Source organism: Urocitellus parryii, chromosome 9 (assembly GCF_045843805.1).
Source record: "Urocitellus parryii isolate mUroPar1 chromosome 9, mUroPar1.hap1, whole genome shotgun sequence".
Taxonomy (NCBI): Eukaryota; Metazoa; Chordata; class Mammalia; order Rodentia; family Sciuridae; genus Urocitellus; species Urocitellus parryii.
The window spans coordinates 136,952,662-136,974,598 of NC_135539.1; the positions used below are offsets into that span (position 1 = coordinate 136,952,662).

A 21,937-nucleotide genomic window follows, 5' to 3' on the forward strand; every position below is an offset into this window, starting at 1 on the left:
TGGGATCTAAGGGAGTGATTTTTATGTTTCCATGAGATTCGTATGTTTTCCTGGTTTCAATTAATGATCCTGCTCTAGAGGAACATTTGCCTTCTCAGAGCCATAGAGGGTTCACAATTGCTGAAAGGTGGCAGCCATATCTCCAAGTCTCTGCATTCTCTCCCTGTTCTACCCCATCTCTGAGGAAGCGTTATGTCATCTGTATAATAACGAATATTTTCCGGGTGGATAAATGAGCGAGGACCGTGTTCTTCCTTCTTCTCTTTCTAAGGGAAGTGAGAGCACAGTATTCACGAGACTCCTCTCAAGCTGCCCCGACTCCAACCCCTTCACCAACCTTCACCTCCCCAAAGGTAGCCTGGCTCCAGTTGTCCATCCACCTCTTAGATGTCCAGGTGTGAATGGGGGTGGGGGTGGCTCATGTGCTGTCCAGGGACTTGGCAATAAAAGAAGAGGCTAGATGTGAAAACCAGTGGTCCAGTACAAGGCGGTACTAGGCATCGTCACTAGGCACTGCGTTAGGCCCGTCTGTGTACCACCAACTTGGGGTTGTTATTCCAGCTTTCCAGCTACAAGTCAATGTCGTAGGTGTCAATGATAGTCTCTCTTTTACTACCTTTCTCACCAGGGCTCTTCTTCTAGAAAGTGAGTAGGAAAGTTCTTGGTGTGGGGAAAAGGAAATATGTGGTAGGTAAACATGCAACTTGTGTTTAAACTGACAGAAAAATATTTTGACCTCAAGCAACAAATAATCAAAATAACTTTTGCCTAACCTCTCATCTGTTTGGTCCCTGGTCATTTCCGGTCATTCCTAGTCTGTATTCCTCTGTCCTCAGAGACAGTTTCCTTGAATCTCATGGAACTCTTTGAAAGTTGGTTCAATTAATAGAAGATAAAAATTAAAAGGAAAAAGAATAGCTATGTAAGGAAAAAACTAATGTTAAGCAAATTCAGCAAGAAATAGAACAGGTAATTTTTTTAAAAGAAGGGTAGTGACAACATTGTCAAACTTGATCCCAATGGCCAGTTATATACAAAATGCCTACTAGAGCTGTCAAAGGCCCTGACGCACAGTCAGTCTCTTACCGATGATAGATGGGTGGTTTTCCAGTCACATCAACTTCCTTCTCTGAACATTCCCAGGTGAACCCTCACTTCATTGTTGACATATGGCCGTCTGCGGAGTCTGTGGTGCGTGGACCTCAATTCCCAGCCCCTATGAGGGAAGGCCATGAATTCTTTTGCAGAGTTGCCGTGTTTACGTCATCATTAAGAAAGTGTGTCAGGGCTTACTGTGGGCCAGGCCCAGTGCTAGGCACGAGGCAAATGATGGTTAATAAAAGAAGACGCCTAGTTCACAGGGCAACGCTTGACATGGAGAATGACAAGGGACACCCTGGCTGGCCCTGGGCAGGAGTCGGAGGCAGGGTGAGGAGGAAGCCAGTGTGAAGTTTGAATGAGAGAGAGACATGTTGTGACCTCAAGCATTTCGAGAGAGAGGACTTGTTGGACTAGATACTCAGACCATGCCCTGCAGCTCTGTGGAGGACTGTGGACTGCTCAAGGTGTGGTGGCCACCTGCTGAGCCTGGAGAGGGGACAAACGGGCTCCAAACAGAGCTCATACCTGGGGTTCCAGAGATCTGTCAGGCGGGTCTCCTGCTAAAGCGTGATGTAATTAACCAGGATCAGGCTGCCATGCCATGCACTCGAAGCCCATGCCCACGCTACTCCTGATGCAGAGAGCGGCCATTGCTCAGCTCAGAGCCCAACAGCGAGAGAGCCCTCAGTTAAGAGCAGCTGCAAAGACCAAGCAGTTCAAAGAGACCCTGAGACTGTCTTTCTTTTGCTGATTAATCAAAAGCCAAGAAAGAAAGAAAAAAGGTAGAAAGAAGCATTTCTCCAGCTCAATTTCTCCGTAAACCTGCCAGCTCAAGTGTGTGCTTTACAGGTGACGCAGGGGGCCGGCCATGGGGGACGTTTCCCCTGTGGCTGGCCCCCGCCCGCGCTCCCTTGGTGCTCTGCCCGTTCCTTGGGGTCTGTCTTTCGGCAGGTTTACCCACCGAGGGGCCGACACAGCCTCTCCTCGACGTGCCCCCGCTGCCCGGCTGCCTGCCAGGGCCCTTCCCGCCAGTGTCTTAAGAGCCGGTCAATGGCTGGGTAATTGGGTCTAGGATATTGACGTGTGGGGCATCGACACCTGATGTGTTTTTATTCGGCCTGTTTTGCGTCTTCCCTGAGGAGCAGAGGCCTGTCCCACTTCTCCGTGGGTGTGGCCATAGATGCTGCTCCCAGGAGGGTCTGCGCTTGACATTGACCACGGTGATGTGGACGGGGACGTGGGGGAACTAGCAGCTCTCTGGAATATTCTATAAATCTGAGTAGAAAAGAGAGGAGGGACGACTTAAAACCGCCCACAGTGTCTTTCTTCAAGGGTAATCAATATTTTGGGATCTGTGTAGATTATGGGTCCTGCCTGTACTTGGCTGGCAAGGTCCTTAATGAAGCCCACGTGGACACAGGGGCAGCGGGCCTGAGGCCGTCATCCAGGCAGGGGACACAGAGAGCCAAGACAGACCTAGGTTGGTTCAGGTGACAGGAAATGTCAGGGATGAGGAGAGGAAGGAGCAAGGGGGGAGCTGAGCAGCTGAGTGTGGCAATCGGCTGACGTGGAGCACTGGGTGGGAACGGGCTGGGAGAGGGCGAGCAACAAAGAGCCTCCCGTGGGCCTGTGGATTTCAGTTGCCATGGAGAAGCCAAGCAGGTCCCTGGAGACCCACGTGTGGGGCTCAGAGGACAGGCCCGAGCCAGAGGTACCAGTCTGTGAGTCTTCAGGATTCAAGGGGCATCTACAATCCCAGGCTGGGTGAGCCCTGAGGAGCAGGTGGACAGGCCAGGAGCCAGCCCCGAGTTGCTCCCAGTCAGAGGTCTGCTGGGGAAGGCGGGGTGGGGGACAGCAAAGGGGACATGGAGGAGCAGCTGGAAGGCAGGAGGGTCCCAGGAGGTGGCAAAGGCAGTGAGCCTCTGTGTCACGTCGTGAGAGGAGGAGGTCAAGCACCTTTCCTGTGTCACACAGAAGGCCATGAAGTCTCCTACCTGCAAACACCCCATGAAATCAGCACAGCGGGAACAGGCCAGCAGGAGTCTACAGTTAGCAGTATCTGCCCCACAGATGAGGAGGGAGGTCCCACCTGAGGACCTTCACCTGCGTGGTGCAGAGTCTTTGTGAGCTGTGCTCATCCACAATGACTTTGCTATGAGCTACGACACCCTAACTGGCACCTTGCTCAGGAGAGCTCGGTTCCTGGAGTCCAGGGAGAGTGGCTATCCCAGATGCCAGGGCCACTGACATAGAGCCACTCCTAGGGACATCCACCCACAGAGGCAAAGTCCTGGCAGTAGTTCACCACGTCTCCTCCAGCACCCCAGACTCCAAAGGGGCAGGACCGTGGCCCAGGAGGTGAAGACATGAGTCTGTGGTCACACCGAGGGGAGCAGATCTGAAACCAGGACCCAGGCCTCCAGAACATGGCATCCTGGCCTCCCCAAGCTCCATGTTGGCTTTTCCTCATGCAAACGTGGAGGGCTCTGGGGGCTGGTTCCCTTGCCTGGGCCTGTCTCCCTGACTTGTGGCCCGCCCATGATGCCGCACCCCTGCACGTGAAGATGCCAGATCAGACGTGATTATCCTTTAGCAGGTGGATTATTAACAAGCAACACCAACACGAGGGCCAACAAAAGAAGATCCTTACTCCATCCAGTCCTCACCTCGCCACCCCACCCCTGCAGAGAGTCCACCCCATAAGTAGCTCCTGCTAAGTGTGGACAGAGTAGCAGCCCTACGCGAAATGCTGGGAGTGGTTTGATGAGTGAGATCCCGCCCTTCGCTTTGCTCATAACGCATATGGGAAGTGTCCAGAAACCCATCAATGACAATTAAAAGTGGCAGAGCTCTAAGACTGCTGAGGTCAGGAAGTGCCAAAGAGAGGCTCCTGACCCAGGCGGGAGCAGGACTGCGGACACCTTCCTGGAGGAGCATCGGTGTGGCTGAGTCCAGGAAAGGGGTCCCGAGTGGAAAAGGGCATGTGAATCCAGGGCCGAGGAAGCCCAGTCCACCCCGCGTGTTGGGTACTCAGGGGACAAGCCTAAAAGGCCAGCCAGCCGTGCCTCTTGCCTGGTTTCCATGCTCAGGGCGTGTGAGAGTGCTAGGGCTGGCAGCAGGAGAGGCAGGCTCTATGACTGGGAGACAGAACCCGGAGAGAGGGTGGCCAGGCAGGACCGCTGAGGGTCAGGGAAGGGGAAAGGACTGTCGAGTGAAGGCGGGTGCAAGAGTAATGTAGGAGGCCTTGCTGGACGCGGAGGGCAAGGCTGTGGGGAGCCAGGCACAGCCATCCCAAGGACATCTCCCAGGGACCCACACAGGCCCTGTGCAGCAAGGCACAGCAAGACCCTAAAGATCTGCAGCCCGGAGGTTAAACTGACTGACGTGGATCCCCAGGTAGCAGAAATTGTTGCCTCGTATGACAGTGAATTTGCTTCTAGTTGCTGACAAGCCTGGGGACGCCAAAGGCAGCAAGCTCACCTTTCTGGGGTGCCTTTCCCAAGCTCCTGGGCTGCAGGAACACCTTCCCGACATCTAAGAAAGGAACGGGCACCGAGGTATGCAGCTGCATGCTTACCTTGCAATCGCCCGTGTTTTGGCAGCGATCCCAGGTGGAAGCACCTTGAACCAGCCCATGTCATTATTCTAAAGCCCTCTTGAGCCCTGGGCAGGCTCAGCCATCTGGCCTGGTACAGGGGTGAAGAATTAACCGTGATTTTTTTTTTAAACTCTACTTTTTCAGACACAGGTGACTTCATCCACTGTAGTAAGATTCCCACTTGTTTTTACTCTGAAAGCCATTTGGTGGGGACAAACCAGGGATGTGGGTGAAAGATTGAGAAGGGGTGCAGGAGGATTCAGGCTTGCAAAACATACCCAGGGCCAGGCGTGGTGGCGCACGCCTGTAATCCCAGCAGCTCGGGAGGCAGAGGCAGGAGGATCCCCAGTTCAAAGCCAGCCTCAGCAATTTAGCAAGGAGCTAAGCAGCACAGTGAGACCCTGTCTCTTATAAAATACAAAAATAGGACTGGGGATGTGGCTCAGTGTTTGAGTGCCCCTGAGTTCAATCCCTGGTACCAAAAAAAAAAAAAAAAAAAAAAACCAAACCAAGGCTTCCCTGCAGTAGCTAGCAGTCGTGTTTGATTCTTGCCATTTCGAGCATATGTTTCCTTGTTATCTTTTAACTGGTTTTTATTCTAAATTTAACACTAAACGGTTCTTGATGGTAGCAACTGCGAGCACTGGCCTGGTGCATGTCAATTCTAGGGACGTGTGAGACATCGGGACCCGATCTGTGCCCTGCCTCTCCTCCCCGTGCCATGCCAGCCCATTAAGAAGCTGGAGATGGCTCATTGTGCCCTTTCCTGCCTGTGCTGTCGTGTTTATAAATGTCAGGTTCTGGGGAACAAAGAGAGAGGAGTAATCTAAAATCCGAATGATACCACCAGAAGCCATGTCTAACGGCAGGCGAATGCCAATAGATTGGAAGCCAGTATCAGCAGGCCCATGGTGCGTGAAATCCTGCATACCAGACAAGGACTTCAGACCTGTCGAAACAACTAGGAAAAATCCAGTAATCAGTGCTCCAGAGTCAGCTGAAAAGTCTGATTTTGTAGATCTTGTGCATCTGCAATATGGAAAGAACTGTGATGCTGGGGTGGGGGTAGGGGTTGGAAGCTAGAACCTCAGAGGTTGAATGATCATAAAAAGGTGGTTTGCAACCTCTGATCCTCAGTGTTCACATCTGCAAAATGGTATAATAAGAAAATTGAAGGACTCAGAGTTATAAGGCTAGTTAAGCAGTTGGCCCATAGTAGGTCCTCAATAATGTCACTGTTGGGGTATTTTCAAAGTGGGCTCAGAAGGCCTTGAGTCTAACAAGAGATGAGGTCTGCATTTGAATTATTTTTTTATATTCATTTATTTATGTATCTTCAGTTTTAGGTGGACACATTATTTTGTGTTTATGTGGTGCTGAGGATGGAACCCAGTGCCTCATGCATGCTAGACGAGCACTCTACCACTGAGCCACAACCCCAGCCCCTGCATTTGAATTATTTTTGACTAACACTGCATGTGATATGTCTTCCTTGGAGATTTGTAAACATATTAAGATTTTTAAAGACTTTTCAAAGATTTGCAACGACCTGACTAACTGTACCTCAGGTGGTACCCTCGTCGTGCAGCATGAACGTCGATATTCATTTTGAGTATATTAAAAAGTTATCAAGACAAAAGTTTGATAAACCTACTTAGAAAAACTCAGTTTTTGTGATCATGCAGCTTCTATTGAGTGGAAGCTTTCTCTTTAACCTTGTCTTGATCTGGTGCCAAATCCTCTCATTTCTTCTGAGATACCCCCTTGGCTTGTCCCTCGTTCTCTGCACGTGGACCTACTCCAGGCTGACCCTCAGACTTCCAAGCCTGTGCAGTCGTCACTTCCTCCTGGCTGTTCTGCCACCAGCCTCCCCTTCTTCAAACATTCATTCGTTCCAGATCATCTCCTCGGCATTCTTGCCATCCCTGGTCAGCTTCTGGCAAAGCTTGCTCCGAACGTTTGCTTCAAGCCCCAGATCCCTGGCCTGGTTCCTCAGGGGTCCATTCAACACGGCCTCCCCTGCCTTCGTACCTCCAGCGCTTGTTCATTCTCCAGTTAACACCCCTGTCATCGTAGAGTTAATCACTCCGTGGCTGCCTCCTCCTGTGTTGCCCCTCCCTGCGTAACTCCTGCTATCCCTGACTCCCTAGTCAACACCTTCTCCTTCTTCAAAATCTCCTCAGGAAGTCCTGGCGACCTCTCCACTTTTCTTCCAAGTCCTGTAACCCTCTACCATGCAATTTAGGACTCACTGTATTCCAAGTCTTCTACTTAGAGTTGTGTAACTTTGGACAGTTTAGACAGTGTCATAAATTTTTGTGTTGCCCAATTTTGTCATCTCTAAATCAGGGATCATTTCAGCACCGACCAGTAAGGTTCACACAGAGAACTGAGGATGTTGAATTTCACCTGCAGGTTAAGAGATGCCCTCATCCCTCTGTGCTCTGGAAAGGACTCATTTCTAGTGAAGGACCACTCTTCTCCATGAGACTCAGACAGGACTCCCGGGGACCCTCTGATTGACCTGGGAGAAGCCCGGATACAGTCTCTCCAAAGTCCCATCATAAATGCTCAGCTGAATTTCTTGTCCCAATGATGAACCAGAACAAAGGCTAGTTGATCAGACTCTGGTTAAGCCTCTCCCTTGCTCCAGGCCCTTGGTCTTCAGCCCACCCTCTGCCTGAGCCAGCACACGGCCACCTGGGAGGCAGGCTGGGCTCAGTCCTGACACAGTCCCCACACTTGCCCAAACCTGACTCTCCCTAGAGTGGTCGCCTTCTCTCTGTAAATGTCAAAAACGCTTTTTCCCCAACTCTTCTGAATTTCGCAGTCAAGCTGGATCAGGTGGATGATGCAAACTGCAGTGTTGCTTTTCTCGGGGGGGCGCTAGACCCTACCATCATCTTGGCAATAAGCCTTTTGAATAAACCTCCCCTAAGTCCAGATTTCATTTCTAGTTGATAGAACACATGCAAAGTGTTCAGCAGAATTCCAGGGACAGGGAAAATGTTAATGAAGAGCAGCAGGTGTCACTATTGGTGGGACTGTTAAATGCTTGTTAGTCTTACATCCCAGATAGATCATAAAAGTTCATGGAGGGAAAGGATCCTGTGCTGTCTTGGGGCTCCCCGAGGATCTGCCCAGGGCCAGCCACACAGCAGATCTTCAGTAGATGACAGTGGGAGCACTGGGAAGCTGAAGCCTAGTGTGACCCAACATCCGCGAAAAGCCCAATGATGGTTAAGAAGTCATTTAGCTCTGTTCAGAGAAGAAAGGTGATCCCAGAAAGACGGAGACCACCACCTGCGTAACCTTAGCAGGCAGGAGAGGGGACACGGCAACCCCTGTTTTCCTTCCATCTTCTCTAATACCTAAAATGGCTTTTAAACAAGAGGCAGTAAAGAAGCCAGGTAGGATAGAATTGTTGCTCAAAATGGTGAGAAATGAAAGAGAAAAGTGAGTGGTGGGAGACAGTTCAGTCTTCAAGAATACCCATTACCTGCAGGGGCTAGCAAGACCTTCCAGGTGCCGTTTCCCGGCCACGAGGGAGGAGGGAGAGGTCGGAACACATGCTAGGGGGATGATCTATTCTGGAAATAAAGGTTGTCAAGGGTTCTACCCATCCCCTATATGACTTGTTAAAAGAAAGAACTTGATGACTACAGAGATCTAAAGTGGCTCAACCCTGGGAAAGCCATGATGGCAAACGCATGCTCGTGGTTAAAAGGACTCAGAGTTTTAAGTGCCTCTGGCTAGGGAAGACCTATATCCATCGCACCATTCCATGTGTCCCTTACCATTATTGGGAGGTAATGTGATCCAGCAGTTAGAAGCAAGGGCTTTGAAATCTGTGCCACCTTAGTTCTATAAGCTTCATCCTGGACAGCTAGAAAATGGACATGATGACACCCACTTCCCAGAGCAGGCGTAAGAATCCAGTGAGCACCGGGAGAACAAAGCATCCACGTGTAGCAGAGAGTCAGTACAGCAGGTGTCATCAGTCAACAGTGAGCCACAGGCAAAGCTGGTCTGCTGCCTGTTTTTATCAGACTCTCAAGGTGAGGACAGTTTTTTACCTTTTAAACGACTAAAATATGAAAAAAAAAAAAAACACAACAATAAAAGGAAACAACAGCTTGTGACACGTGGAAAGTATATAAAACTTACCTTTAGGCTCCGTAGATAGCGTTGAATTGGAGCAGAGCCGGGCCCCTTCCCTTACCTAGGTCAGCAGCTGTGTTTGCACTACAAGGGCGCAGCTGAGTAGGCCACCAAGACTGCATGGCCTCCAGTGTCTGAGATGTTGCCCATCTGGCCTTTCACAGAAAAAGTCAGCCAAGTCTCCCTGCCGCTGCAGCTCTTGATACCGAGGTCGCTCTGCTCCCTCGAGGCCCGTCTCAGAAGGCCCCTCCTCCGTGAGGCCTCCCTGGTCTAACCATCCTGATAGAATCAGGTCCTTATTGATCCTCTTTTTAACGACACTTACATTTTGTTTGTCTGCCGTATGTTCTCTGTGAGATGATACATGCTTTGGATGTGGGGATTACGTATAATTCATTGGGTATATTCAGAGGACCTGCCTAGTACCTTGTAAATAGACAGTCAATAACTTTGTATTTGCTCTGTAGAATTGAGTTGAGTTCCAGTTTGGGTCTTCTGACTTTTGCCTGGTGTTAACAAACTTTTTGATGGAAAGAAGGTCCTGGGAGACCAAAAGTAGAAGCATAAGAAGTGTCTAAAAAGATTTTCACAAAAAAAAGAAAAATGAGAAAGAAAAGAAAAGTAACCATCTTGAGATGAGGACTTTCAGCACGTTGACAAAATGTGCTTCTTGCTGTTTCTGGAAATCAAGTTAGATGTGCCTCAGGGCTTTGGAAATACAATGAACTTTCTTGACTTGGTAAAAGGGTCCTGCTCCCTCAGCTTGCTTAACACCATTTAATTCCCTGGCATGGGGTGTTTCATTAGGGACGTGTGTGCACATGGGGACAGGCATTCCACTACATGGCTTTATCTGACACTAGAGTAGAATAAAGACAAATCTGAATTGTCCTCCAGTAGGCTTGTTACTGTAGGAATGAAAATTAAATATAATATCCTCTATCTGAACACTTTGGAAATAGATAGAATTCATGACTTAACATATCCAAGTGGCTTATTGCCTGAATCTCTCTGTGGGTTTCTGATTCCAGATTTAGACAGGAAAAGATCCCCCTGGGTCTTGCTGATACCTAAGAGGGACAGGCATATTTTCTGTTAAGATAAAAGATAATCCAGAAAGCCTAGCACTCCCTTAGAATCAACAGCTAAGCATTGTGAATATTATTCCAGACACGGGATGGTGGTCCTTCAAGGCTGCCATTTATATACCATCTACCCCAAGACAACACCGTCCACCTAGCATTATATTTCAGGAGAAATCTTTCAGAACTAAAAAGACTGACATGGAGGATCAAAGCTTAATCTTCTTCTACTAGTGGAGTATTCTTATTTGAAGTACAGTTCAGCCTGGTGGATAGCATCTTTTCCGTTTGCTTTTCTTTTAATACTAATTAATAAACAACTTCCAGAGAGACTGGTTGCTGGCGTTGCCAGCTGCCCTTGGAACCCAGGCATCATGCCAAGACCCTTACAAAAACTAGCTCAAGGGTGTCAGGAAAACTGTCTTAATCCCCTCCAAGTGCAAGGTCCCTAGTGACCTAAGGATACCCCACTGGCATCCACCTCTTAAAAGTTCCCACCACCTCTGAACATTGCCACACTAAGGACCACACCTCCAGTATAGGAGCCTTTGGAGAGCACACTCAGACTACATCTACACCATAGAAGAGAGCTTGGTGGTAGGCGCTTTGGTGGGCAAAATAACAAGTTGTGCATCTTTATCAGTTATCATAGCAGCCAGCTGGGGCCTTCTGCACTAATTATAGCCTCTACCTTTCTTGGCAGGGACCCGTTTGGTGGCTACTCAATTATATTGTTTAAGCATTTGTAATTGTCTTAGTATCTACTACTATTATAAGTATTCAGGGGTGTAACAAAATTGTAGCGCCATCTTGGTTGGACATAATGATAAAGTTTTCTTAATGGCAACTGCAGAAGATGAATTAACCCTTTAATCTGGTCACACACACAAACACACACACACACACACACACACACACACACACCCCTCTATAACCATTGTCTGGAGGATAGAACTGGCATTTATATCTGTCCCCCTTGTCGTCAGAGTTCATCCTGCTGATTGGGGCTGTCTCTTGGGGTCTTGTCTTCTTCTCTTCTCTGTGAAGTCCTTTCTTCACAGGAAGATGGATTTAACATGAATGAGTAGATGTGTTCTTTGGTCAGGTGTATGGAAGTTTTCTGGTTTTCGTTCTTTACTCCTAATTAGAACTTTTCACAGTGCTTATAGTCTGGCATCATTCAGGAGGCAAAGTGACCATGGCCAGTGATGGAGTCTGTTGCTTGTATCAGTAACCAATTCAGGTCCACCCCAGTGACCCTCCTGGTTAAGGAGCAGGTGGGCTTAATTCTGGAATAGTTCAGACCAACAACACCAGAGTCTATCCAAACCAGTGGTTTTCAAATTAAGTCTCTTGATACTGGGGGCTCTGAGTAAATGTTTTAAAAATGGCTCCATAAACAATTGGATTGTTTGCCTAAAGAGTCTATTTCCCACTTCCTCCCCTCCTTTACATGTTGGCGCCACTTGTATGCTTTTTTTTGAAAGTGTGTGTTCTGGCAGTATTTAACAAAATGTTATTCCTCTCTAGGGTGGTGAAACTCAGCATGCCATCTAGAGCCTGCCTCAGTCAGAGTCACTTGGGGTGCCTGATGAAATGCAGACTCCTAGGTCCACTAACTTGGGACATAATGCGAAATCAGGTCCCAGAATGATAGAAGCTTAACCTTTGGCTGTTAAGAGGGACGCAGAACTCATAAGACATTCCTGAAGCTGACCAACTTCTACATAAATACTTCTGCCAGTTGAGGGCCGTCCGTCTCCAAGGCTGTCCATCTCCCTCACAAATATCACTCTCAAGGAAACCAGGTGTCCTCCTGAAGTCTATCCCCTCCACTGGAATAGACTTAAACACCACTTCCTATGTGCACCAAAGCATCTCTCCCACCCCTCTGATAACTCCCTGTATCAATATCCTTGCCTGCTTCTATCCACCCTCTACCCTGTGCATACTGGAAAATGAGCTTTATTTTTCTTTATTTATCTGAGTGATTTTCTTATTGGACACAGAGTGCCATTTCTGGCACATATAAAACTTTCTGGCACTCAATAAAACTTTGTACCTCAGTAAACTCATCTTGCCACTATTTCCTGTCTTGGATCTGAATTCTGTTCTCTGGAAATACACAGAATTCATGTGACCCCATTTCTAGGCTGCAGTCGCTTAGATACTGAAGGAGAGCACAGCTAAGCCTGCCTCTAAGCTCCTTGTATTCATCCTAAACGCCTCTGTTGCCTTCAGACATTGTGCATTTGCCCAGGTGCCCTGCAGTCTGGCTACCTTCCCCCCATGGTGACAGTCACTCTCTGTGTGGTCCACCCAGAGCTGTACCAACTTGTGCTGTGTCACCTGCAGGACACCTTGTTTCTCCATCGTCTTGGTCACTCTCTTAAGGACCTGAGGTCCATCCATTGGCTTTGCAGCCATGTTCTTCTCATCCTTAGCCTTTTCTCTCAAAGCCTCCGTTTCCTGGGTCCAGCTGTTCCATCATTTACAGATGGTGCTGAAACCTCGTCCAAGCCACTTGAGTCTTCCTTCCAAACTCCACAGGGTTGCAGCTCTGAGTCAAACTAGAAGTCATAAAGAGAGCTTCTTCAGGGCTGGGAGAGGCTGCTGCAGAGACCAGCGGATCTGAGGACGGAGGGCAAGGTCACCGAGAGGTGAAAGGAGCCTGGCCCACTCAGCACATTTTAGAACTCCAGAGAGGAGGCACAACGAGGTGAGAGAATGTGCAGAATCCCAAATCACCACCCAGAGCCACAATCTATTTGAGCTCGTGGCTCCAGTGGGCAGAGAGGCAGCATAAATTTCAGTGAGGCAAAGCTAAGTGGTAACGGACTTTAAGTTCTGTCATATATAGTTAATTTGCAGAATAAATTGGTCAGGGCAGCAAAAGGATTTAACATCCAAATTCATTTGAAAAACAGAAGCCAGATGAGTATCCAGAGGAAAATGGAGACCGTTACACCATTCCCTTGCCAGTTGGAGCAGTATTATTATTGAATAATATTTTTATTAAAAATTTCTAGACCATTTGGTAGTTAAAGTTATTTATACGGCAGCCTTCGCAGCATTTCAGCAAGGCATTGAATCTCCGCTCTGGAGCCCCATTTGCCCCAGAGACTCCCGCCTGCAGGTAACTCATGCCAGTGGCCTCGCCCAGGCACATGCCAGATGTACAGCAGGCAGCCCAGTTTTATCATGTGGAGCCCGCCCAAACAAGTTGGGGTGAAACGTTGGATTTATGCATTTCAGAACTCTCCAGAGTTCCCTGCCCTGTGCTCTTGTACAGGTTAGAAGGTTGAAGAACAGAGAGCAGCTCAGGCAGGAGCATGCAGGGGAGGGGAGGGGAACAGATGAGCCTGCAGGGTGCTCCAAGAGGCAGGTTCACGAGAAAGCTAAAGGAACCCAGGTGTGGCCCTAGATGAGATAGGACACTGCAGTGTGTGTGGGGGGGACCACTGTGGCCCTAGATGAGATAGGACACTGCAGTGGGGGGACCACTGTGGCCCTAGTTGAGATGGGACACTGCAGTGGGGGGAGCACTGTGGCCCTAGTTGAGATGGGACACCCCAGTGAGGGGGAACCAGGTTCATTCTCTCCATGGAGGGGCGCAGCCCTGAACCTGAGCAGAGGCAGAAGCTGGTGTTGGAAGCTCTCTTTCTGAGGCACTTGCTGCTTCTCTGTTTCTCCTGGTCAGTTTTCTCCCTCTCCTTGTCCTGGGTTATCCCTCTGAGAGTTTTCCTGGCTCCTTGGGAAGGACCAGGAAAGAGGGGGAGCCCTCACTCCCATGAGCCTGGGATGCAGACTGGCTCATCCTGCCACACTAGAGAAACAAGGTCAGGAGCCAGGATCTCAGGTAAGAGTGGGGAGGCCGGTAGCCCGCTGAGCCGGCTCACTGTTCCCGCTGTCTTTCTGCTAAAGGAGAATTGGAAACGTCAAATCCCGCAGGTGTCCCTCATTCCCCCTCTGCCACCTTGAGCCCTGCCACCTCCCCACGTGTTCTGTGTGTGGCAAAACAGCAGGAATAATCCAATGCAGCCCCACGTCCCCAAGGCTGTGACTCTGAATCTCTCCTCGGGTTTACTGTGACACTGAAGAGCGGGAGCACAGGGCTGCAGGCAGCAGGACCAGGATGCGCCAGAAGCTGATCTCCATTTCCTGCTGCTTTAGTTCCCTGGGGGCAGCCAAGCTGGGGAAGGCCAGTCCCCAGGTGGCTGGTAGATGAGTGGTCCCAGGCTGCGGATAAGAGGACTCAGTGGTTAGTGACAAGGCTAAAGGCTGTGGATGGCACTGGCTTGGTTAGTGTCCCACCAGAATTCACGCCTACCTGGGGCCTCAGAATGGGAGCTGAGGGGAAGCCGTGAATCCAGCACCTGTGTCTTGAGAAGAGGAAAAAGGAGACACATGGAGAAGCCAACCGTGTGACCCCTGAGCCCAGATTAGACGGAGAGAGCTGTAAGCCAAGGACTGCAGGAGCCCCCAGGAGTCATGAAGAAGAAAGGACAGTTATTTCTCCAGAGCATGACTCCAACTGCACCTTGGTTGCAAACTTTTAGCCCCGAACCGAAGGGAAAATGGGTCTTGCTAACTGATGATGATTTGTTAAGGCAGCTGTTGGCAACTAAAGAGGGAGAAACTTAAAGACCTTGGCCATCAGCTTTCAGTTGCATGAAAGACATTTAGTGAATCGAGAAATAGGACTGTAAGAGGCAAATTTACAAAATGGAATCAGATAAACTTTGAACTGCCTGACGAAGCCTCAAAGTGTGGGAAGACAACCCACACACAGCAGCGTGACCATCAGCCCAAACTGAGAGCGCTCTTCCCACATACCTGAGCTGGACCCTGGGGACGCACCCAGGAGCACGTCCACACCCTGGAAGCAGGTGGGACAGCCAGGCCACAATGCCCAGTGCAGTCTAATATGGTGTGGTCAGAGCACCCTGGGATTGCTTCCATCAGGGATGATGGAGTGGCCCTTGAGAAATGCCCAGGGAAGGTGGAAGGAAGGGAGAGAGGGGAAGGTATGCAGAGCCCAGCTGATAACCCGGAAGGACCTCAGGTCCCGTAGCCTGGCCTTTGTGGAGAGTCTTCCTGGGCCTTGTGCTGTCACTTGAGGACTTTGGGGCCGTAGCGACTAGAATGGCTGAATTCCCTTCCCACCTCCGCACCCGTGTATTTGTCTTGTGAGGGCTTGGGCAGGTGCGCGACCACCCCACCCAGCAGAAGGCGGCTTCTTGGTGCCGGGAACTCACCATCCAGCTGATCCCAGGAGCTCGTTTTTGAAGCAGAAGCTTAAGGGCTTCCTAGCAATTCTTGGATCTGATCCTCACTCCTCCTGAGACATATGGGCTGTGCAGAAACGGGTCTCCAGGAATCCTTACCAAGGAGCTGCTTCTTCACACCAAATGTGCCATTTAAAGGGGCTGTGGTAGGGGCCACGGCCAAGTTTCAAAGGCTTTTTTTGTGTGTGTTTTAATTCATCCTTTGGTGGACTTGGCTGTCCTGCCGTTCCTGTCTCAACTCCTCACCCCAAATGGAAGATGGCTTTTACTGACCAGGAGAGGCGTATAGAAGCTTTAGCGAGTTTAGTCAACTTGTTATTAAATTCACTGTTCCCGTGCCAGAGCTGACTAACGACTTTTGGCAAATCCAAGCGCTGCCTCTATACCAAAACCCCAATTTACTGAGAACCTAATTATCCAGGAACTTCAAGGAGACAATTATTTGTTTGAAAACATGCCTACAAAGAGGGGGCAACTTAACAAAATATAACCTTATGTTATATTTATGTGGATACATTTATATGGATCAATTTCTAAAAGCCATTGGGGATATAGATGCCATTTTATTTCTGTCTCCTACAGCTTCCAAAATCTGCATAGTCATAATTGATGAACAAAATCATCACCTGGAGGCACCTCGGGGAAAGGTTTAATTCTGTTTGGTAGGCAATGCTTCAAGAGGCAGGCAGGAAATTGGAATGCTACATTTTTAGAAAAGAAAAATGTCAACAAGGATGGAGGAAGAGTAAGCATGTTCTAGTTAGGATCAACTAAACAAAAATTCAATTTCCCAGGGGACACTTCTTGAACGTCCCAGTCAGTGGTGCTCCATGGGCATCTCATGACTGCTAACAACCACACTGCACCACATGGCACCCTTGGATACTGCCCCCAAGGGACTGGACACAGGGCGTGACTGTAACACAGACCTTCTGCTGTTTCTAGAAACTTCCTGAAGAAATACCAAAGAACTAGGCCTGACGTGCAGAGTAGCCTTAATCTTGGAACACAAAGTAAGGGGTATGTCCTGGAGAAAGATTTTTAAAAAAAGAATGACTACATTTGTAGGAGAGGACAAGAGTATAAAGTCTTTGGAATTCCTGCAATTTCTGGATGTGTTGGACAGATGTGGACCAAGGGCTTTCCATTGTTTAATCCCACAAGATAAATGTGCTTGCTCAGGGCTACTAGGTGGTGGTGGACGTGAGGAGTCCACAGGAGGCACAGGTTGGTGTCCATGTCTCTTCCTCACGATGTCCCTCAGGGTCCAGGTGGCTCTCTCTTGCTGTCACTCCAGTGCTGTTTCTGGGTGAGGAGCAACAGGTGATGCAGAATGGATACCTACTTGCTGGTCCCCATCCCTTCACCAGCCCAGGAGGCCACTCTGCCCTTTACCACTTTGTGGACTTCCACTTCCCCAGATCTCCTAGCCACAGGGAACCGCTGTCTGCCCTTCAGCACGGGATCCAGCCGTGCCCTTTCTTAAGCCTAAATCCTTACATCCTGAGGTAAGTAATTACCCAGAGCACACGGATGACCTTAGAGATGTATGTGTGTGTGTGTGTGTGTGTGTGTGTGTGTGTGTGTGTGTGTTTTACAAAATGTGCTTTTTGAAGTATTTCCTCAACTCTTGTGTCCCTATCATCTCTGGATCATTCTCATTGTTCCTGACAGTGATGGCATCCACTCCAGTTTGATGCCCCTCTTCTTAGGACCAGAAAATTTCAAAAGAACCCAGGACAGCAGTGTCCAAAATGAACTTGAATCCAGCCTGTCTAGTTAGTACCTGCAGATTACAGACTGTAGGTACTTTACACTTGAGTCATTAGAAATGATTTATTAATTCAACATTCACTCAATAAATAGTTGCTAAATGAATGGTAGAATACATTAGTGTGCTTTACCTATTGGGCACTGTGAGACGTTATAGCAAGACATCATTTTGTCCTTCAAGACACACACAATGGTGTTGAGGGTGGGCAGGGAGGGTGAGTACCCCGTGTTGGGTGGATAGGTGGCTTGAGGGAGCCCCGCTGAGTCCCAGGCATGTCAGAACTCTCTTTGAGGATTCCACAGTTGTTAGCCTTCACCTCGGCCTTACCAAATCGCATCTGTTATCTGCACCTTGTATGTGAGGAAGCCTGGGCAGGGGAAGGCTAAGAAATGCCACGGAGGACACAGCTGACAAGGTCAAGGTCAAACTCAAACCCAGGCCATTGGATTAGTAGTTTTTAAACTGCTTGGTTCCTCCATGGCGGTGAGGGTGGAGAGGGAGGAGTGGATGGTTTGGGAAGATAGATAATATAAATTTTAGATAAGGTGATTGGTTAGCAAGGGAGCGGGGCACGAGCAGAGAGAACAGCAATGACGCCGGCACTTCTGACCAGCGCCCAGGAAGTCCATCGCACCCTCCTGAGCTAGGACTTCTGGGAGGAGGGACAGGCTGCTCAGGAGAGTGTGCTGGAGATGATTTCTGCAGTGTGAACGCGGGGGGTGAGGTGCCTGTCGCACACACAAGCGGATGGCCCTGCGTGCACATTAAGGCTGTGTTCCTGGCTACCGACAGAGGCTGGGGCGTCACCAGGATCAGGAAGAGGCCAGGGAGCTGTTTCTCAGTGCTTTTGCTTTGTTTCTTATGTGTGACATTTTGTAATGATTTAAACCCATGGTTGTGACTTATCCACTTTGGTTTGTCTGTGGATGAAGAGACCCAGGTGGACAGATAGACAGGGTAGGCAGACAGACGATAGACACACCTAGACGAGGCAAAAGAGATTGGACATGAAGGAGCCACCATTCCTGGTCCCAGGTTACTCGTTCTTTCACAGAGAGGAGTGGTTCCTGCTCTGACTTCTTTCCCCTAGTTATTAAACCATCATGTTGCATTTCACTGGGCCTCACAGAGTGTGTCACCGAGGCAGGCTTAAGAGCTCACTTAATGTCCAGAGTGACCTTGACCTTCCGAGAGGCTGGTTGTGTGTGGGCGGACAGAAGGAGACGTGAACTCAGGTAACACGAGCATTCAGATTCAAGAGTAGGTAGGCTGGGGTGAAGGTTGGGGTAGGGCTGGGGACTCAGGGCATGGGGGCTTCAGGGGACAACTTTCTGTGGCTGCACCTCATGTGCCCATGCCAAGCCTTCCTCCCGGGGTCCTAAGCCACCTCTGGAGGCTGTGATCTGATCAGTTGCATTTGCTGTCGTTGCTGCCTAGTGAGCCTCGTCTGTAGATCTAGCTGTGATGTCATTAGCATGGCTTTGCCGTGGGCATCAGCTCAGGAGAGAGATTCTTAAGCAGGCCCAGAATCCCACAGGAATTGTACCAGTTGACTTCATAATAAGGAATTTGCCTTCCTGACCTGTCAATTCCCACCAGCAGAGCAAGAGAGTGGCTTGGTCGCTTTAGCCATCCTCACGCACTCCTGGATCTGGGCAGGTCAATATGTACCTGCTCACGGCCATGGGCACATACACAGGAGATTCTGGGCATTAAGGACGTCAATATTCTCCTACCATGATATTCTATTGGGGAAATTCATCCACTGTGTGCTGGAGGATACAGATTTAGCCTAAAGCAAATGGCATTTATTTATAGCAAACTGTATTTGCAAAATGCTTTGCAGTTTTAGGGTTGTTAACTACATTTCAGGTTGGATGTTCCTCTACTTGTAAGAAAGCCGAGTGTCACAGCTGGACTGGAGAGCCTCCTCTGAGAGCAATAGGGGTGAATTCTGGCAAACGGTGGGAGGAGGACGTACTGGGCATTCATTATCAGAAAGCACCTCTGCAAATGTTACTCTTTTAACTTATTTCTTATGTCCAGAGACTGTGTACTTATTGAAATAGAATATTCATCTTACTAAGAGACAGCATGATGTCTTAAATTCCTGGAGCATTTCTACCCATAGCTGTTATAGCGAGGACTATAAGAGGAGTCGGCACTGGAGGGAGAGCCCCTGTGGACCCCATGGAAAGAGGTGGCCTCTCCTCCCTGCCTCTCTGTACCCACAAACCTCTCTACTCACTCCAACCCACACAGGGGGGAGCTAAAAGGCAGCAAGTGTCTAAGATCAGACTCTCCTGAAGCTTTTAGGACCAGAAACTCTCTTTCCCAGACACGATGGGTGTAGGAGCTCTATCTGGCTGAGGGAGATTTATCTGGGCCTTCACCACTGGACTCCATCATTTTAAGGAGTATTTCCCAATTGTATCTTTAACTGCACATAGAAAATGCGTTTCCGACTTGAAAAATCTCTCTCTCTCACGCACATCTTCATTCTTCTCCAGAACCTGAATAGATGGCTTTGGGGAGCTCACTGCTCATGGCTTCCGTGCAAATCCAGCTCCTGTCTTGCCTGCCCCAACCCGTGTGATGAGGAGGCCACGGGGATCGTTGGTCTCGCCCTCCAGCAGGGCCCTGTGTCTCGGCCTGAATACTTCCAGGAGATGGAAAATAGGATTCTGAATTAAAAGGAGTTCGGTGGCCTCCCAATCATCTTTGTCTGCACCCGTCCCTCTCCTCTTCACTCCCCAATCTTGTCAAGTATCTGGGGCTGAAGGGTATTGACAGGGATTAGCCGCATCTTGATGTTAATTGGAATAGCCAGAAGACAGCAGTGAGGGGAGCAGCCCCTCATGTTTGCAGCAATTACAAGCCTTAATGATGGAGAGCTGGAGGGCAGGGAGGTGTCAATCCCTGGCGGCCCACCGTGCTTGTGGTCGCAGTGCCCCCTAGTGGCAGTCTGACTGTTGGCACGATGCGTCCTAAGGAGCAGTCAGGAGAGTTCCTGGGCGTTTTATCAAAGGTGAGAAAAAAAGGAACTTGGTGGAAGTAACTTCTACCCTCTGTAAGAATTTTGAGGGAGATTTGCATTTTCTCTTGCAGGCTCTGTTTTCCCATAGTTACTGTGTCATCATCTCCCTTTTCACATTATATATTTCTCCCTAAGAAAGTGGTATGTGATTGTTTTACTCCTTAATTTTTTATTATCCAATTGAAAAAAAAATTGTAATTGCACAAAATTGTCCAAAGAGCCGAGTGTTACTTTTCTCTAAGTTTATTTTCTGTAAGGCCAAAACCTCAGCTCACACAGTTTGGTTCCCAGTGCCATTTGAGATTGGATACCACCATCTAGTGGCACTTTTGAAAATTTTTTTCCCAGCCTCAGTGGAAGGGGTTCTCAACAAAGGAGGGCCATGGGTTGGAAAGGAATGCCCGATTGTAAGGGGCCTAAAAGCCAACCGGGAGACCTTCAGCTCTCTGGCAAAACTTCCAGGGAAATTTTTCAAAAATATTATTTTTTGCAGAGATACTGCATCTTTACTGATTTAAAAAATTTTATTCATTTTCCCAGTGAATGAAGGCTTGTTGGCCCATATCAGACCAAGGGTCCAAGGGCTTCGCTCCACCCTGCTGATTCCTGGTAGTCCATATAGCAGACTGAGGAACACCTAGCAAGCAGGAAAGTCTTGCAGGCACCCCCAGCCGTGCGCCAACCGAGTGGCACAGACCTAAGTGTCGGTAGAGATGTGCCTGTGGAGGAAGAGCTTTGGGTGAGGTGCAGTGACCTCTGGGCCTCCTATTGGACACCATCATTCTCTGGTTGGGTGTGTACAGCTTATGCTCCTGGAAGGACCCGAGCTCCACTCTGGGCCTATTATCAAATGCAAATGCTAAATAAATTATGTCCTGTATTTATAGCCACGGAGTGGTCCTTGGCCCTCACGCGGAAGTCCCATGTCAGTGGGGCTGCTGGGTGAGGATGCCTGGTCCGCCCAGCATTCTCCTGGTGCTCATCTGAAAAGCAGCAGCATGGGATGCCTCATGCAAGGCCTTGTGCTTCCAAATGGGCTCACATTAAACAGCAAACGAGAGGGGGTAGCACAGGAGCTCCCTGGTCCCCTTGGGAGAGGACTCTATAAAGGTGGTGAGTCAGACCGCACAATGACCTTCTGGAACCACGTTGCAAATCCTTCCAACCACTTCACCACGGATCTGGCCCATCCAGTCTTGCGTTCTCAATGAGGCCAAAGACCAGAATCCACGCTCTAGGCATGCCCCTTGTTCTAGGAGCACACTGGTCCCTGAAATTGTTTCCTGATTGGGACAGGAACTGCTGAAAGGAGACAGAAATCTTCAGGAGCCCTGTGCTTTCTGCCAGCAGACTCCCTCAGAGTTGAATGGAGAACCTGGAGGGATCACTGGGAGCAGGGCTCTCTTGTGTGGTGAACAAACCATCATTCTCTGATAGGCAATTCCCAGGTTCGTCACCAAAAATCAACAAAGAGCTTCTCTAACTCCCTTCTACTTATCAAACAAGGGTGCAGATCTTTTTGAAAAAGCCAAAATGTCCTCCCCGTCTCAAATGCATGATTAATTATAAAGCAGAGCCGTCCTGCTCATCCTTGGAATCAGACGAGCAGAGACCAGTTCCAGCTCACTCAGTACCTCAGCTGTGTGGCCTGAAGTCTGCGAGCCAGCCTTCTGTCCTGGAGGCTACACACCTGAGAAAAACAACTTAAAGGAGGAAGGATTTATTGGGGCTCATGTCTTCAGAGGTTTTGGTCTGTGGCCACTCCGCCCATCACTGGGCCCTGTGGTCAGACCGAACATCATGGAGGAAGAAGATGTGGCAGAAGTAAACTGCTCAGCTCAGGGAAGCCAGGAAGCAGAGAGAGGGAGGAGGAATAGAGGGGGCTAGGGACTAGGT

At 49.2% G+C, this 21,937-nt stretch overlaps 1 protein-coding gene across 2 annotated transcripts in view; it reads left to right on the forward strand.

The window, feature by feature from the left end:
• Positions 1 to 21,937, forward strand: part of Astn1 (astrotactin 1) — a 279,960-nt gene that overhangs the window by 230,144 nt on the left and 27,879 nt on the right. The window lies entirely within an intron of this gene.